We start from the raw sequence: 14,498 nt of genomic DNA on the forward strand, positions 1-14,498 counted from the left end.
AGCCTTCCACCGTATCAAGGAAGACATTGCCAAAGCCACCATGCACGCAGTGGACGAATCCATCCCCTTCCAGGTGGAAAGCGATGCGTCCGACTTCGCTCTGGCCGCCACCCTTAATCAGGCGGGGAGACCTGTGGCATTCTTCTCACGAACCCTCCAGGGCCCGGAGACCAGACACTCCGCGGTCGAGAAGGAGGCCCAGGCTATCGTGGAGGCTGTGCGTCATTGGAGGCACTACCTGGCCGGAAAACGATTTACCCTGCTCACTGACCAGCGTTCAGTTGCTTTTATGTTCAACAACAAGCAGAGGGGCAAAATCAAAAATGACAAGATCTTGAGGTGGAGAATCGAACTTTCCACCTACAATTACGAGATCTTGTACCGGCCTGGGAAGCTCAATGAACCCCCAGATGCCCTATCGCGTGGCACCTGCGCCAGCGCGCAGATCGATAGGCTGAGGGCCCTCCACAATGACCTCTGCCACCCGGGGGTCACCAGGTTCTTCCACTTCATCAAGGCCCGCAACCTGCCTTACTCCATTGAGGAGGTCAGGACCATGACCAAGAACTGCCAAGTCTGCGCTGAGTGCAAACCGCACTTTTATAGACCAGACAGAGCCCACCTGATAAAAGCCACTCGCCCTTTCGAACGCCTGAGCGTCGATTTTAAAGGGCCTCTCCCCTCCTCCGACCGCAATGTGTACTTCCTCAACATCATTGACGAGTACTCCCGGTTCCCGTTCGCTTTCCCCTGCCCGGACATGACCAGTGCCACGGTCATTAAATGTCTGAACAGCCTCTTCACCCTGTTCGGTTTCCCCAGCTATATCCATAGCGATCGGGGCTCATCGTTTATGAGCGACGAACTCCGCCAGTACCTGCTCGCTAGGGGTATTGCCACAAGCAGGACCACCAGTTACAACCCCCGGGGGAACGGACAGGTGGAAAGAGAAAATGCGACAGTTTGGAAGGCCGTCCTGCTAGCCTTAAAGTCTAGGGGCCTTCCGACCTCCCGCTGGCAGGAGGTGCTCCCCGATGCGCTCCACTCGATTCGGTCACTTCTCTGCACTGCCACCAATGCCACCCCTCACGAGAAAATGTTTGTCTTCCCAAGGAAGTCCACATCGGGGACATCGTTACCGCCATGGCTGACGTCCCCAGGGCCGGTACTACTGAGAAGACACGTGAGGGCCAATAAAACGGACCCCCTGGTCGAGAGGGTCGACCTCCTCCACGCCAACCCCCAGTACGCTTACATTGCGTACCCGGACGGGCGGGAGGACACAGTCTCCATACGAGACCTCGCACCCTCGGGGACCGCTGTAACCCACTACCCATTACCACCCCCCCCCACGACCCGATATCCAACCCCAGCAGCCGGCTCGCCTTGGACCGTCACCCATGAGGACTACACTCCAGGGCCCCAGCCTACACGGGACGCGACGCCGGAAGCTCCACCACCCCTGCCGTCGCCACGTCGATCACAGCGGCAGACAAGACCTCCGGAGAGACTCCAATACACGAACTTTTAAATACACTTCACCCCGCCGGACTCATTTTTAAACAAGGGGTGAATGTGGTAAACCACTGTCATACCTGTCTGTGTCTGTATGTGTATTCCACTAGGTACAGGTCTGGACATGCCTCGGCTGACTCCTCCCACTATTCCAGGTATATAAGTGACTACCTCCCAGTCCCTTAGTATTCTGGACGGGTCGACCACTCGAGACAAGACCTTCATTCTTTAGTTAATAAAAGCCTGATTGTTACTCGCTCAACTTCAGTCTTTTGAGTAATTGATGGCGCATCAGAGGGATGCGGGTGAGACCCCTGTAGTGGAATGCTGGGAGGCTCTGTAGTGCAGCAGTGTGTGGAGGAGGGCCTTGTCAAATGCACACCCCTGGGATAGGTGTGCTCTGAGGCCATTTTTCAGTGTCTGGTTAAAATGCTCCACCCCCCCATTTGACTCGGGGTGGTAGTATGTGACTGATGCCCTTGCTCTCAAGGTAAGAGGAGAGTTCCGAAGAGACCATTTGGGGGTCATTGTCTGTGGTGATGGCCTTTGGATGCCCCCAGCGGGAGAAGAGGGACTTAAGGGTATCGATGATGACCCGAGAGGTGACGGAGCCCACGGCAGTGACCTCTGGCCATTTTGAGTGCAGGTCATAGGTCACCAATAGGAACCGTTGATGGTGGGGGACACCATGGATCTCCCCGCAGACGTCCAGCTGCAGTTGCTCCCAGGGCTGAGAGGGCCAGACAAGGGGTTGCAGGGGTGGAGGAGCTTGGTGGCCAGTCTTGCCACTTACAAGGCAGGCTGCACAGTCCTTGACCAGGGCCTCGATTTCCCTGTCGATACCCTGCCACCACACTAGGTCTCGGCATCATTGTTTGAGCTTCACTATCCCCAAGCGCTGGTGGATGAAGGCAGTCAGGCAGCCCAGACCCTCGAAGAGCGCTGGCCATGTTTGGCGCCACGGTGAGGCGACGTGCAGAATCGCAGACCCGCCGGTGTCCAAGAGAGAAAAACCCAGGTCAGTGAAAAGATCCAGCCCCATCAGTTTAGCTCCTTGGTGTGCCACATGAAAACAAAAATCTGGCAAAACTTGTGTTCCATAGCGTACAGTGAGGTTGACTGAGCCCACTAGTCCAATTTTTGAATTACCATACCCGCAAAGGGCAGTGGAGGGCGCAGAGAGTGGCAGGGAGCTGAAAAAGTGTTTGAATGTGTCCACATTCAGCAGTGAGATGCTGGCACTGGTATCCAACAACAGAGGGATGCACACATCATTCAGGTTAATTGTGCATGACTTGAAAGCCACTACTGGCCCAGCGCTCACGTTGTGAATTATAGGCCAACTGCTTGAGGACTGAGCGTTTTCATCTGTAGCAACAGGGGCAGAGCGGCAGACATTGGCAAAGTGATTTTGTTTTCCACAATTGCGACAGGCTTGGCCGCGCGCGGGGCAATTCTGCACTCTGGTAGCATGTGAACGAGATCAGCAGTTTCCACACTGTTGCTGCTGTCACGCGCGCATTACAGTGTCAGAGCTGTCGGGGCCGAGGGTGCCGTCACTGGGTGTGTGCGCTAGTCGGCGGGAAACCTGAGCGGCAGAGCGGGGTATAAAAGTCCCCAGAGACCAGGTAAGGCCTCACAGCGTCGGCGGGAAACCTGAGCGGCAGAGCGGGGTATAAAAGTCCCCAGAGACCAGGTAAGGCCTCACAGCATCGGCGGGAAACCTGAGCGGCAGAGCGGGGTATAAAAGTCCCCAGAGACCAGGTAAGGCCTCACAGCGTCGGCGGGAATCCTGAGCGGCAGAGCGGGGTATAAAAGTCCCCAGAGACCAGGTAAGGCCTCACAGCGTCGGCGGGAATCCTGAGCGGCAGAGCGGGGTATAAAAGTCCCCAGAGACCAGGTAAGGTGTACCAGCCTCTGAACTCGGAGGGAAGGAGAGAGGTAAAAACTAATCCAAGTGCGACGTCACCAGAAAGCGGGTAAGTGATTGGTTGGTGAGTATTTCTCCCTTTTAAGCTTAAATCTCTTTGGTTTATAGTTTCTAAGGTGTGATATACACCATCTAGAATCGGGGCAGAGGATATTTAAGAATATTTTTAATAAATTTAATTAATTACATAGAATGGGAGATCAGGCGATGTGTTGCTGCTGCAATATGTGGGAGCTGGTGAACACCATTGATGCTCACGGTGATCACATTTGCAGTAAGTGTTGGCTGCTCGAGGAACTCCGGCTCCGTGTTGAAGAGCTGGAGACCGAGCTTCAAACACTGAGACACATCAGGGAGGGGGAGAGTTACCTGGACTCTGTGTATCACGAGGTAGTCACACCAATTAGATTAATTAATTCAGATGTAGTCCGTGGCCAGGGTCAGGATGGTGTGACTAGAAGTGAGGCAGGTACGGGGAACCAGGAGGTAGTGTTGGAGAAGCTGCAGCCCTTGCTCTTGTCCAACAGGTTCGAGGCTCTTACTCCCTGTGGGGACAGGAGCAGGGAATTCAGGGAGGATGAGCAACCTGGTCACAGCACCATGGAGCAGGGGGCCATTCAAGTGGGGGGAGTTAAAAGAAATGTTGTAGTGGTAGGGGATAGTATCGTTAGGGGGATAGATAGAGTTCTTTGCAGCCGAGAGCGAGAGTCCCGAAGGCTGTGTTGCCTGCCCGGTGCCAGGGTTAAGGACATCTCCTCTGGACTGGAGAGAAACTTGGAGTGGGAGGGGGAGGATCCAGTTGTCATGGTCCATGTTGGTACCAACGACATAGATAGGACAAGGAAGGAGGTTCTGCTGAGGGAGTTTGAGCAGCTAGGGGCCAAATTAAAAAGCAGAACCACAAGGGTAATAATCTGGATTATTACCTGAGCCATGAGCGAATTTGGCTAGGACAAATAAAATTAGAGAGTTAAATGCGTGGCTCAAAGACTGGTGTGGGAGAAATGGGTTTTGCTTCCTGGGACACTGGCACCAGTACTGGGGCAGGAGGGAGCTGTTCCGTTGGGACGGGCTTCACTTGGCCAGTGCTGGGACTAGAGTCCTGGCGGATCATATAACTAGGGCTGTAGAGAGGGCTTTAAACTAACTAGTGGGGGGGGAGGTTCCTAGAGAGCAAATAATAAAAATGACAACAGAGAAGGTAATAGACTTAGGTAGCAGTGGGGAAATTAAAAACCAGAGCGTGTCAGGAAGGGGCAGAAGGTATGGAGTAAAAGGTAAAGTAATAAAAAGGGCAAAATCAGGAACTAAGTGTCACAAAACATCTTTGAAAGTTCTCTATCTGAATGCACGTAGCATTCGTAACAAAATAGATGAGTTAATGGCACAAATAACTACATATGGATATGATCTTGTGGCCATTACAGAAACATGGCTGCAGGGTGACAATGCCTGGGAATTAAACATACCAGGTTATTTAACGATCAGGAAGGACAGGCAGGAAGGAAGGGGAGGTGGGGTGGCTATGTTAATAAAGGAAGGAATCACTGTAATACAGAGAAATGATATTGGGTCAAAAGATCAGGATAATGAAACAGTTTGGGTGGAGGTAAGGAATAATAAGGGGAAAAAAACAGTAGTGGGCGTAGTCTATAGGCCTCCGAACAGTGGCAACTCTGTTGGACGGAGTATCAATCAGGAAATAGTTGAGGCTTGTAATAAGGGAACATCTATAATTATGGAGGATTTCAACTATCATATTAATTGGACAAATCAAATTGGGCAGAGCAGCCTTGAGGATGAGTTCATTGAGTGTATTGGGATGGGTTTCTTGAGCAGTATGTAACTGAACCAACCAGGGGGCAAGCAACCTTAGATCTGGTCCTGTGTAACGAGACGGGATTAATTAAAAATGTCCTAGTAAAGGATCCCCTTGGAATGAGTGACCATAACATGGTTGAATTCCATATTCAATTAGAGGGTGAGAAGGTTGGATCTCAAACAAGCGTGCTAAGCTTGAATAAAGGAGACTATGAAGGTATGAGAGCGGAATTGAGTAGAGTGGATTGGGAAAATAGATTAAAGGGTAAGACAATACATGATCAGTGGTGTACATTCAAGGAGTTATTTTACAACTTCCAAAAAAAATATATTCCACTGAGAAGAAAAGGGTGTAAAAGAAAAGACAGCCATCTGTGACTAAGTAAAGAAATTAAGGATAGTATTCGACTAAAAACAAGGGCATATAAGGTAGCCAAATCTAGTGGGAGGATAGAGGATTGGGAAAACTTTAAAAGACAGCAAAAAATAACAAAAAGATTGAATAAGAAAGGGAAGATAGATTATGAAAGTAAATTAGCAAAAAATATTAAAACAGATAGTAAGAGTTTTTATAGTTATATAAAAAGAAAAAGGGTGGCTAAAGTAAATGTTGGTCCCTTAGAGGATGAGACCGGGAAAGTGGGAAATATGGAGATGGCAAAAACACTGAATGAATATTTTACATCAGTCTTTACAGTAGAAGACACTAAGAATATCCCAACACTGGACAAACAGGGGGCTAAAGGGGGGGAGGAGCTAAACACGATCAAAATCACTAAGGAAATGGTACTCGGTAAAATAATGGGACTCAAGGCGGATAAATCACCTGGACCTGATGGCTTACATCCTAGGGTCTTGAGGGAAGTGGCGGTAGGGATTGTGGATGCATTGGTAATAATTTTCCAAAACTCCCTGGACTCAGCAAAAGTCCCGGCAGACTGGAAAACTGCTAATGTAACACCCTTATTTAAAAAGGGCAGTAGACAGAAGGCTGGAAACTATAGACCGGTTAGCCTAACATCTGTGGTAGGTAAAATTTTGGAGTCCATTATTAAGGAGACAGTAACAGGACATTTGGATAATCATAATTTAATAGGACAAAGTCAGCATGGTTTTATGAAGGGGAAGTCATGTTTGACAAATTTGCTGGAGTTCTTTGAGGAAGTAACGTATAGGGTGGATAAAGGGGAACCAGTGGACGTAGTGTATTTAGACTTCCAAAAGGCATTTGACAAGATGCCACACAAAAGATTATTGCTTAAGATAAAAAATCACGGGATTGGGGGTAATATTCTGGCATGGATAGAGGATTGGCTATCTAACAGAAGGCAGAGAGTTGGGATAAATGGTTCATTCTCAGACTGGCAATCAGTAACTAGTGGTGTTCCGCAGGGGTCATTGCTGGGTCCCCAACTCTTTACAATCTATATTAACGATTTGGAGGAGGGGACCAAGTGTAACATATCAAAGTTTGCAGATGATACTAAGATGGGAGGGAAAGTAGTGAGTGAGGAGGACATAAAAAACCTGCAAGGGGACATCGACAGGCTAAGTAAGTGGGCAGAGATTTGGCAGATGGAATACAATACTGGAAAGTGTGAGGTTATGCACTTTGGCAAGAAAAATCGTAGAGCAAGTTATTATCTTAATGGCAAGAAACTGGAAAGTACTGAAGTACAAAGGGATCTGGGGGTCCTGGTGCATGAAACTCAAAAGGTTAGTATGCAGGTGCAGCAAGTGATTAAGAAGGCCAATGGAATGTTGGCTTTCATTGCTAGGGGGATAGAATATAAAAATAGGGAGGTATTGCTTCAGTTGTACAAGGTATTGGTGAGGCCGCACCTGGAATACTGCGTACAGTTTTGGTGTCCATACTTAAGAAAGGACATACTTGCTCTCGAGTCAGTACAAAGAAGGTTCACTCGGTTAATCCCGGGGATGAGGGGATGGACATATGAGGAGAGGTTGAGTAGATTGGGACTCTACTCATTGGAGTTCAGAAGAATGAGAGGCGATCTTATTGAAACATATCGGCCTAGAAATTCACTTTGGGCCCGCCAGCTGACGTGCGCCCAAAAGTTAGCGCTGAGCGCGGAGCCAGTTGCGCCCGTCAGATATTCAGTTTTTGCGCCCCAAGTCGGAACCGGGCACTATTCCAGGGTGTGGCCGCCCCCGCTTGGGGCGCTGAAACTGAATTTAGCGCTCTAGGCGCCGCTGCGCCACCCGCTGCGGAGCGGCAGGCTGCGGTACTGCAGGCCTCCTCCTTCTCTTAAGGGGGAGGTGCCTGCAACGGGGAGATCGCCGCTGGATAGTGCCGGCAAATGAGCCCGGCACCACGGAGAAGTGCCGGGTTCGCGGAAAGCAGCCGGCAATGCCGCGGGGTGGGTGGGTGGAAGAGACCGGGGAAGGAGGTGCGGGCAGGCGGCGGCCGAAAAAGCGTCCGGCCGCACCTCCACCTTAAAGCGCCCAACTAAGGCTACAGGACGGCCCCGTTTTCTGATCGCTGTTTGCGGCCGCTGCGGAAGAGGCGGCCGCAACTAAATATGGCGGTCGGGCCGGTAGCGGGGCGGTAGCGGGGCACTGTGCACACCGATGACGTCATCGGTGGCGGCGCAGCGCTACTGGCTAACGCCGCCATTACCGCAGCGCTGAATATCGGCGAAAGCTCAGCAAGTGGCGCAAAAGCCCTCTTTGGGCGAAAACTGGGCGCAAAGCCTACTGAATTTCTAGCCCATAAGATTGTGAAGGGGTCGGATCGGGTGGATGCGGGGAAGATGTTCCCGATGATGGGTGAAACTAGAACTAGGGGGCATAGTCTTAGAATAAGGGGCTGCTCTTTCAAAACTGAGATGAGGAGGAACTACTTCACTCAGAGGGTGGTAGGTCCATGGAATATACTGCCCCAAAAAGCTGTAGAAGCTACATCATTACATAAATTTAAAACCGAAATAGACAGTTTCCTAGAAGTAAAGGGAATTAAGGGTTACGGGGAGCGGGCAGGAATTTGGACATGAGTCTAGGTTCGGATAGGTCATGGCCCTGTGGGTAGCGGAGCGGGCCCAGGGGCCGTGTAGCCTGATCCTGCTCCTATTTCGTGTGTCTAATTCGGTTAGATTCAGGAGATGGTTCTGTGATAGTGGATTGGCGGTTAGGATCAGATCAGCCATGATCTTATTGAATGGCGGAGCAGGCTCGAGGGGCCGATTGGCCTACTCCTGCTCCTATTTCTTATGTTCTTATGTTCTTATGTTTCGCTGCACATTCGGCTGCAGACTCCACTTGAAAGGCAATGTTAACTGCCTGTGACAACGACAGATCGTCGGGCTCGAGTAACAGTCTTTCACGCACTCTCACGTTGTTGGTGCGCTCTATTAGTTGATCACGCACCATCTCATCTTGTAGTGCACCGAACTTGCACAAGGTAGCTAACCCCCTCAAATTAGCCACGTATTGATGCACCGACTCGCCGGGGAGTTGGTGACGCTGTCTAAAAATGAATCGCCGCAGGAGGGCACTTTGTGGGGCAGAGAAGTGTGTGCTTAACAGAGCCACAGCCACATCATACGTTTGAATTGAGTCTGCTGTGCATAATGTCCCAAGAACATGCTGGCCCTCCGCTCCCAAGCAATGGGATAACAGTACGATATCAAAATACTGCAGATGTTGGAAATCTGAAATAACAACAGAAAATGCTGGAAAAGCTCAGCAGGTCAGGCAACATCCGTGGAGAGAAATTTGAGTTGACGTTTCGGGTTGGACCCTTCTTCAAAACTGGAAAGAAAAGAAACTAGATCGAAGGCAGGGCTGCGATTGGACAAAAGAATAAAAGAAACAAAAGAAGTAAAAGAGATTAGAAGCTAGACGAGATGGTAATAGGCTGGGATTAAGTGTAAAGTGTACTGGCAGGGCAAAAGATAGCTGCCAGGTGCGAGAGAGAAACAAAAGGAAAGGGGGGAGGGGAAAGGAGTGGAACAATTGCAAGAGAAAATGAAATGGGGGCCGAGCTTATGATCTGAAATTGTTGAATTCGATATTGAGTCCGGAAGGCTGCAGAGTGCCTAATCGGAAGATGAGGTGCTGTTCCTCGAGTTTACGTTGAGCTTCCGTGGAACAGTACAAGAGGCCAAGGACGGTGAGGTCCGAGTGGGAATGGAGCGGTGAATTGCTGTACTCACATTTTCTAGTCCAAGAGCAATGAGGTAGGTTTCAAAGGACTGTAACCAGCGAACCCATGTGATCGGTGGCTCACCGGGTAGTGCAAGGAAGGGAGGAGGTGATGGAAGAGAGATTTCAGCCATCCTCGTCGCCAAATGTTGCATTTACAAAGATAATACAGAGGCCGTATGCAGAGCTCAGTTCATGTTGCTTTTAATGGCTGATCCAAACACACTCTCACAGGCAAAAGCAATTGAATACCTATATCCAATGTCAGTCACAATACGACAATAACAGCACTATCAAACTCCATGTGCTCAGGCCAAGGCAATTGAGTACCTATCACCAATGTCAGACATAACAAGGACATCAGGGATGGGGCGAGTTATCTGGACACTTTGATCCAGGAGGCAGTCACACCCCTTAGGTTAGGTAGTGTTACAGTTCTGGTTCGTGGTCAGGGACAGGAGGGTGTGACTGCAACTCAGGCAGGTAAGGGGACCCCAGGTGCAGTGCTGGAGGAGCCTCAGCCTTTGTCATTGTCCAACAGGTATGAGGTTCTTGCTGCCTGTGTGGATGAGGGAAAAGCCTGCAGGATGGATGAGCAAGCTGACCATGGCACCATGGTGCAGGAGGCCATTCAAGTGGGGGGAGTGAAAGGGAATGTAGTTGTGGTAGGGGACAGTATAGTCAGGGGGATAGATACTGTTCTCTGCAGCCATGACCAAGAGTTCCGAAGTTTGTTTTACCTGCCTGGTGCCAGGGTTAAAGACACCTCCTCGTGGCTGGAGAAGAATTTGGAGTGGGAGGGGGAGGATCTAGTTGTCGTGGTCCACGTAGGAACCAATGCCTTAGGTAGAACTAGATATTAAGTTCTGCTGAGGGAGTTTGAGGAGCTAGGATCCAAATTAAAAAGCAGAACCTCAAAGGTAATCATCTCTGGATTGTTACCTGAGCCACGCGCAAATTGACATTGGGACAAATAGATTGAGATTTAAATGCGAGGCTCAAAGAGTGGTGTGGGAGGAAGGAGTTTCAGTTTATGGGGCACTGGGGAAAGAGGGAGCTGTTCCGTTGGTATGGGCTTTACTTAAACCGAGCTGGGAACAGTGTCCTGGCGAACCGAATAACTAGGGCAGTCGGCAGGGCTTTAAATTAATGAAGGGGGGGTGGGGTGGTGGGAGGATTCAGAAAAGAGCAAATTTAAAATCCATGAGAGAAATGTCGAGGCTTTAGAGTAGAGTTTTGGGTAAAAATAAGCAGAGTGGGTCAGGAAGGGACAGAGAGAGTAACAAAGGTAATAGGGCATCAGTGACTAAGGTGACATCAGGGAAAAATAGAAATAAGTCAACGCTAAAGGCACCATATCTGAATGCGTGAAGCATTCGCAACAAAATAGATTCATTAATAGCACAGATAGAAATGAACAGATTTCATCTAATAACCATAACGGAGACGCGGTTGCAAGGTGGCCAAGGTTGGGAACTAAATATTCCAGGATACTTAACTTTTAGAAGAGATAGGCAAAATGGAAAAGGAGGAGGGGGAGCCCTGATAATAAAGGATGGGACAAAGACAGTAGAGAGAAAGGATCTTAGCTCCGAAAATCAAGAAGTAGAATCAGTTTGGGTGGAGCTAAGAAACAGCAAGGGGCAGAAAACATTAGTGGGAGTTGTTTATAGGCCCCCAAACAGCAGTTGTAATGAAGGTTATAAATCAGGACATTTAGAGGCACATGTAACAAGGGTAATACAGTGATCATGGGGGACTTTAATCTACATATAGACTGGGCAAACCAAATTTGCAGTAATAGTGTGGAGGACGAATTCATGGAATGTATACAAGATAGTTTTCTAGATCAGCATGTTGGGGAACCAACTAGGGAACAGGCTATTTTAGATCTAGTATTGTGCAATGAGAAAGGGTTAATTAATAATTTTGCAGTAAAGGGGCCTTTAGGGAAGAGTGACCATAATATGATAGAATTTTATATTCAGTTTGAAAGTGATTTAGTTAAATCCGAAACTAGGATCTTAAATCTAAACAAAGCAAACTATGTAGGTATGAGAGGCGAGTTGGCTAAGGTAGATTGGGAAACTACATTAAAAGGTATGATGGTAGACAAGCAATGGCTAGCATTTAAAGAATTAATACATAATTTACAACAAATATACTTTCCTTTAAGGCACACAAACCCCACAGGAAAAGTAGTCCTTTGAAAGAGGTGCCTATAGAGATAGTGGATGCATTGGTTGTCATTTTCCAAAATTCCATAGATTCTGAAACGGTTCCCGTGGATTGGAAGGTAGTAAATGTAACCCCACTATTTAAGAAAGGAGGGAGAGAGAAAACGGGGAACTACAGAGCAGTTAGCCTGACATCAGTAGTGGGGAAAATGCTAGAATCTATTATTAAGGACGTGGTAACAGGGCACTTAGAAAATAATAATCGGATTGGGCAGAGTCAACACGGATTTATGAAAGAGAAATCGTGTTTGACAAATCTGTTAGAGTTTCTTGAGGTTGTAACTAGCAGAATAGATAAGGGAGGACCAGTGGATGTGGTGTATTTGAATTTTCAGAAGGCATTTGATAAGGTGCCACACAAGAGGTTATTAAACAAAATTAGGGCTCATGGGATTGGGGGTAATATACTAGCATGGTTAACAGACAGAAAACAGAGAGTAGGAATAAACGGGTCATTTTCAGGTTGACAGGCTGTAACTAGTGGGGCACCGCAAGGATCAGTGCTTGGGCCTCAGCTATTCACAATCTACATCAATGATTTGGATGAGGGGACCAAGTGTAACATATCCAAGTTTGCTGATGATACAAAGCTGGGTGGGAATGTAAGTTGTGAGCAGGATGCAAAGAGGTTTCAAGGGGATATAGACAGGCTAAGTGAATGGGCAAGAATGTGGCAAATGGAATGTAATGTGGAGAAATGTGAAGTTATCCACTTTGGTAGGAAAAATAGAAAAGCAGAGTATTTTTTAAATGCTGAGAGATTGGGAAATGTTGGAGTTCAGAGGGACCTGGGTGTCCTTGTACACAACTCGCAGGTACAGCAAGCAATTAGGAAAGCAAATGGTATGTTGGCCTTTATTATAAGATGATTTGGGTATAAGAGTAAAGGGCCTAGAAATTCAGTCTGGCCACTTTTGGGGCGGTAAAGTCGGGCGGTCGCTAAAGTTAGCGCCCGCCGGAAAGTGTAGGCCACTTCGCCGAAATTCAGTAGATTTGGCCAAGAGTTTGGGCGAGCGCTGAAACTGGCGTTGCACTGCTATCTTCAGGCGCTAAGCCGGCGATGCGGACTGATAACGCCGAGGCCGGGCGCAGCGCAGGTGCGGTCATGTTTTGATTGACAGCAGACACCCTGACGCCGGCCAGCTCTTAAAGGGGGAAAGGTCGACTTTGACTGCTGCCACGCCCTGCATAGTGGAGCCCTGCAGCTAGGCCTCAACACTGCTGGTGGACCCAAATAGCGCCTGAAGCCATGGAGAAGGCCCGTGAACGAGCGCAGCGCTTCTCAGAGCATGCTTTGAGGGTGCTGGTTAATGGTGTGGAAAAGAAAAGAGAGATCTTGTGCCCGGACAGTGGCAAGAAGGCTCCCAGGAGGCAGTACAGGAGAGCCTGGAAGAAAATCGCCCACAGGGTGTCATCCACCAGCAATGTCCCCAGGAGTGCGGACCAATGCCGCAAGAAGTACAACGACCTCACTCGGATGGTGAAGGTGAGTAGCCTTTCCAGTGTCCTCCTCATCCTTGCATGTGCACCTCACATTATGGGCAAAGGGACCTCAAAGGCCTAATGGGCAGCCCTCCTCCCGCAGCTATGGCACTGACATGATCATCAATAGCACTTTCTGCACTTAACACACTGGCCAAGCTATTCGACCATGGGAGGCAGTGCACACAGCAACAGGGCACCACACTGGCCAAGCTATTCGACCATGGGAGGCAGTGCACACAGCAACAGGGCACCACACTGGCCAAGCTATTCGACCATGGGAGGCAGTGCACACAGCAACAGGGCACCACACTGTACTTAGAGGCCGTCCTTTCTCTTGCAGGCCAAGCTGGCGTGGAATTTGAGGAGCCAGTCTGCCACCAGGGGAGGCCGTCCCCAGTACCAGGCGCTCAGTGAGCTGGAGGAGAGCGTGGCTCGACTCATGCGTGGCCGGGTGACTGGCCCTGTTGCCATTGGAGATGCGGACCCTGTACTGGGACCCACTGGTAAGGACATGACTGGTTGGACCTCTCTCGTTGCCCTTGCGCTTCAGATCTACATCCTTTCCCACTGTCCGACCAATGCGCATAATGCCACCACTCATGCCTCCCTCGCTGACGCCCTGTCCTCACTCTAAAGCTACTCTTGTGCCTTCCTGCTTTCAGCTGGTGAGGAGGAGGTGGTCCCTGAAGCTCAGAGTGCCAGGCCCTTGGAGGAGGAGGACGACGAGGACCAGGAGGAAGGCGGCACATCGGGGGAACCCTCATCCGCGCCAGGGGATGGCAATGGAGGGGAGACGTCTGGCCTGGAGGAGAGGCAGGGGGAAGTGTTGCAGGGGGGTGTAGCTCCTGGGCCCAGTGGGGTCGAGGCACGCGGGAAGGGTCGGGCAGCACGGCGGCCTTCTCCCCAGAGGGGGGAAGTGTTGCAGGGGAGGGCAGTTCCTGGGCCCAGTGGGGTCGAGGCACGCGGGAAGGGTCGGGCAGCTCGGCAGCCTTCTCCCCAGAGGGAGAGTCCGCCCTCCAGTCCGGAGACGGTCCTCGCCCAGGAGGTGCGCCTCCTTGATGAGATGTCCGCGGCGTCGGAGCGACGCCACAAGGAGTTCATGGGGGTTGTGGGACAGTTGCCTCAGGCCATTGAGTCCCTGGCTCATAGTGTGGTCGCTTTCGGGGAATCACAGGCCAGGGGGGTCGAGCAACTCGTGGCAGCACACGACAGGGGTGTCCAGCAACTCGCGGCAGCGCAGGACAGGGGTGTCCAGCAACTCGCGGCAGCGCAGGACAGGGGTGTCCAGCAACTCGCGGCAGCACAGGACGCGAGTTGCGAGTCCATGAGTGGTGCCGTCCAGACAC

This window comes from Somniosus microcephalus, chromosome 5 (genome assembly GCF_052327205.1).
Source record: "Somniosus microcephalus isolate GS21.2 chromosome 5, FLI_Smic_1.0, whole genome shotgun sequence".
Lineage (NCBI taxonomy): Eukaryota > Metazoa > Chordata > Chondrichthyes > Squaliformes > Somniosidae > Somniosus > Somniosus microcephalus.